Raw genomic sequence first — 5598 nt, forward strand, 5'->3', positions numbered from 1 at the left:
GAAATTAAAGATAGACAAAATTTAAGAATAAAATCCCAGTTTCGAGGTTAAGTACGAAAAACCCTAATTGATCTTAGCATTCAAAATTAACGGATTAAGACTAATTATTATACTAATAGAGTCAATTCAAGAATTTAGATCAAAAGTAATCTAGACCCCTATTTCAAAGAAACTACGGTCAACAATTAGTATAAGACTAATCACCTTCTTTAATTAACTTTAATAGAAACCAAAGATATCCACTACAAGAAATATAGTTTTTTGTGACGACTTTCAGTGGCGACACAAACAGTTGCCACAAAAGTTAGATTTTTTGTGGCAACATATAAAGGTTGTCACAAAAGGTATAAGATTTTGGGGTGACCGTTAAAGTCGCTACTAATAATGATATATTTAGCGGCGACCATGTGTAGGTCGCCACAAATATGTAGTAATTTTTTCAATAAAATTTGGGTTAGTGGCGACCTACAAATTGTCGCCACTAAAAGTCTTTTGTAGTGACTTAGTCGCCACTAATAATGACATATTTAGTGGTGACTATGTGTAGGTCGCCACAAATATGTAGTAATTTTGTCAATAAAATTTGGGTTAGTTGCGACCTACGAGTTGTCGCTATTAAAAATCTTTTGTGGCGATTTAATCGCTGCTAAAGGGAGATTTGTTGTGACCATCTTTTTTATCGCCACTAATACTTCTACTTTGTTATTCTGCCCACATATATAGGTAAATTAGAATCTTTTTAATGGTTTGAATGAGGTGATATCAATTTATCAATTCAAATATGATATTCTACATAATTTTATTAATATTTATTAAATTATTTTTTCGCAAATATGCACGCTCACAATTTACAAAGGGGTTGTTTTTTATTATTATTATTATTATTTCTATTTTATATAATGTTTTGCGTAACGTAAATTTAAATGCGTAGTTATTATTATTTCTATTATTACATTTATGAAAATAGCAGTGCTAAGTCAATTCAATTATCTTCACAATTTTATTTAAATTCTAGCCATTGTTTGAACTCGATCTACGACAATTTTAACATAAAATCCTGCCCATTTAAGTTTAATTTCAACTCTTTAATTTAATTGTTGCCTAATTTTAAATATATTATTACTTTAAATCTCAGCCATGGATCAAATTTGATCCAAGGACTGAGATTAATTCTTGAACTCTTTCCTTTTAACACCAAAACACAAACCCTAATCCTTATTCTCAAGACAACAGCCGCCCTTTCTCCTCCTCTCTCTTCGTTCTCTCTCTATCCTTCTTTTCTCCCTTCTCTCTAAACGGAACCAACGCCGGAAGCCATGCAAAAACGATCACCGTCCCTCCGTTAACCAACACCAGCGCCGCTTCTCCTCTCTCCTCCTCCGGCAGACATCTCCAACTGGAGAACTCCCTCCGTTCACCATTGCAGCCTCTAGCCGCCCCAAAATCCGCCATGAACCACCGGCGAATAGCAACGCCACTGCTTCCTTTCCTCCGTCAGTGCCACCCTCCGGCACCTCTCCGTTCTCCTCTCTGCCTTCACCCACCAGCCGCCGGAGAAGCGGGCAACTTCGTCGCTGCTCCAGCCCCGTCAGACGCCCCAACCGCCGCAACTATGGTCCTTCCGGTCACCTCACTGCCCAGCCACTAGTCACCTGCTAGAGACTCCCATGCCCCGCTCGTCGTCTCTTTTCCGACCAGCAATGACAAAATTATTCAAGTGCATGGTGGATTCATATTTAGGATGTGAATCCGCCTCAAGTTCGTCGTTCTATTTTAATTTTTTGTCGAAATTTCTTCTACCCTTTTTTTTTTTAGTTTTGACAGATCCCATGATAAAATTGGTATGGATTGATTGAGAATTTTGTCAATTCTTGTGGATTTGTGTTTGTTTAGTCAACTATGCTATCATGGCGTTTTGTTAGTCACCCCGTCCTAATTGATTACTCTCTTTAGTCAAATTCGGAATGACTGAGTATTTAGCTGACTTTGTTTGGTAGAATTTCTCCTTTTGTTTAGTGTGCGACAATCCTTGATGCTCAATGTTGGATCCTTTTCGAATTTATTTTATCTTCTTATTTATAGTAGGAATTCTTCGTTAATTGATTATCTTTAATATTCTCTTGTTTCTTTGGCTGAACCTTATTCTTAATCGTGTTAGTTGAAAAAGGAAATTGGAGTGATTGATTTTTCCTCGGATTGAATATTATTTGTTAATTGATTTTATGTTTAGAGAAAATCTCCTTGACTGGTTGCATCGAATTTCTTTTTTACTGGCCAGATCTTTGTGTTAGTTTCATTGTCCTTTTAGTCTATTTTGGTACAAGAGTTGAATTGAGATCTTTCTTTGTTGTGGTACAAGAGTTGAATTGTTCTGCATTTCTTATGTTTGCTAATTTCTATTGCAAGCCAACTGAAATTATGACTTCTTTTTAGTGTGAACTGCTAAAGGAACGTGACAGATGGATATGCACTACTCACTAGGAATAAGAAATTTTTTTTCTATAAGATAGCTAGTTTTAATTTGCATTACAAACCTAAAACAGAACCAGAAATAGATTGGAACTTGAGATACCATGGTCTTTGTCCACCTATATGTTTTAAGTTACTATGCAGTGTTTCAATTACTCTCCTATATTGTTGTTTCTAGTTAGTCTTGAATGTGTTTTATTTCCATCAATTATACATCATTATTTTACTAAGTGTTATTTAGTTAAGCGACAATTCAGAAACAGGGAGAGAGAGAATCCCTATCCCCTCGCCAGGAGCAACTTCAATTCAGTTACACTGTAGCTGTTGTTTCTTGGTATATACATACAACTCTCTTAGCCATTGAAAGGTTTGATTTCTCAACTTGCTTCTCTGTTTTCATTGGTTTATTGATAATAGGTTACTCTTTAATTTCTGAAAGTTTCTACTCCTTTCTTTGAGTAATTTTTTCTGAGTTCATTCGCGAGTTTTTCCTTAAAAAGCTTTTCCTGTATTAGTGCCAAGAAAACCATAATTGAAAGGTAACTCAGTATGATCAATTATATGAAAGATATGCACTGATAAAATCCTCATGTTGTTGGTTGATTTTCTTAAGTTCAACTTTAAGCAATGAAAATGGTTCCAGCGAGGCCACTAAGTTGCCCATAGTTTGGATGAAGTTAGATAGTTAAATAGCTTCTAAGTTAGACTTTCTGGTATGATAGTCAGAGGATTTAATTGGTTGTTTGCGAAGTGCATAATTTGAGATACTGAAATTGCATTTTTGAATAATCTTTTTAGGGGCTGCATTCTTTTTCAATTCTTAAGGTGTAGAAAGTAAACTTATAATCAACTCTTTCATTATTTTTAATGAATTTGAATCTTTCTAAGCTTCGAGTATACTTGTTATAATCAGCTCTTTCATTTTTTTTTATGGAATTGCTTATGATGATTTTGGACGACAATCTTTAAGTTCAAGTACAAATTCGTGAACCAGGCATACTGCTTGACTTTGCTTTTCTTCTCTTATGATATCTATTTTTGTTTTTGTTATATGTGTGCACTTTTCAATGTATTAGCAGGCAGACTCCTAAATGGCTAATCATATGTGATTATCCATCAATTTTTAGGAACTCTAGTATTATGAATCCTAGGGTTTGCTGTTTGTTTTCAGTCATGGTGCAGTTGCTATCACAATATTTATAGCATTATGCCATCTTGTTTTATGATTTCTTACGAACTTGCTTACTACTATTCTTTGTCTTGAGTCGGGGGTCAATCGGTGTCACGACTCGAACCAGGGCCCTAGCCGTGACGAGCATTCTGAACCATGAAGGCTCGAAACACCCCTATTTGTCTGATAATCATGCACATAACTCATATGATAAAAGAAATGCGGAAGATAAATAATATTATGGAAACATGGTCAAGAATCATATGAAATCAATAACGGGGAATAATGTCCCACAATCTCAACACAACATCTTTGTAACGTCTGCAAAATCTCTATTACATGAATGAAACAAATATCTATCTGAAAACTGGGACCAGGCCCCCAGTAGACCCAAAACTAATAAATGATAAGTGAAACTGCTAGATATCAGACCTTTCAAAATATAGAAGGCTCACCAAGTGACTCTGCAAATCTGTTTGAGGAATCTACTAATTTTCTGGACCCCTAGAATGTGCCTCCGAACTTGGGAGGGAAAGGGGTCAATACACAAGTACTGGTACGCAGAGATATCAAAATAAAACATAATATTTTTACAAAATATAGTTGAGAGCCATTATAAAGCAGTTTCATATCAAATCATTTGAAAACACATGGGCGTAATGTAATTATTTTCAACAACAATGTAATGTAGCTGAGCTAGGTGGAATACCCTACATATCACATTTACACCAACTGTCAAACATCGGTTGCCGTCGAGATTAGAGTATAAGTGAGGGGAAGACACATAAGATTACACAGCAGGGTGTCTCGACCCAATGATAGTGCACAAGATCACAAAGCAGGGCTCCTAACCATAGTCCCAACTTGGCAATGACATAAAGTCCGGTACGCAAGATCACAAAGCAGGGTACCAAATTCCCATGTCGGCAAACACGATTTCCAGCGATGAGCCCTCAAACGCCTTTTTCGGGCATCCACCTATCTCATGTAAAATCAATTCATTCAAATTTCATCCGATTCAATCACATATCATATTCTGTAGGGTATCGTCATACCCGACTTACAATCCATCAATATCACATCATTCTTCTCATTTAACCATTGTATTTAACATGTTTCAACACAAATAGCCCTCTCGTTTTCAAGTCAAAATCATATCAATTCTCAAAACATTTCATGTCATGCTTTTCAAGATGTTTTCAAACAATTTACATCATATGAACATTTAAAACAAATTCACATCAAGAGATGGATTCCATATAATTCATGCTCTCAAATTAGACCCATAAGGATACACAGCAGGATGTCTCGACCCAATGATAGTGCACAAGATCACAAAGCAGGGCTCCTAACCATAGTCCCAACTTGGCAATGACATAAAGTCAGGTATGCAAGATCACAAAGCAGGGTACCAAATTCCCATGTTGGCAAACACGATTTTCAGCGATGAGCCCTTACACTCAAACGCCTTTTTCGGGCATCCACCTATCTCATGTAAAATCAATTCATTCAAATTTCATCCGATTCAATCACATATCATATTCTGTAGGGTATCGTCATACCCGACTTGCAATCCATCAATATCACATCATTCTTCTCATTTAACCATTGTATTCAATATGTTTCAACACAAATAGCCCTCTCGTTTTCAAGTCAAAATCATATCAATTCTCAAAACATTTCATGTCATGCTTTTCAAGATGTTTTCAAACAATTTACATCATATGAACATTTAAAACAAATTCACATCAAGAGATGGATTCCATATAATTCATGCTCTCAAATTAACACCTTTTCGAAATACATGCATATACATATATAATATGTCAAATCACTTTGGAAATAGGCCTAAAGACCAAATCAATATTATAGAAATGTTTAAAACATGATTATATTCGTAGTTTCAAAACCCCCATTATAAATCATGAATTTAAAGGCCCATGATATTTTAGGATAAC

This window comes from Capsicum annuum, chromosome 7 (assembly GCF_002878395.1).
Source record: "Capsicum annuum cultivar UCD-10X-F1 chromosome 7, UCD10Xv1.1, whole genome shotgun sequence".
In the NCBI taxonomy this organism is placed as follows: Eukaryota; Viridiplantae; Streptophyta; class Magnoliopsida; order Solanales; family Solanaceae; genus Capsicum; species Capsicum annuum.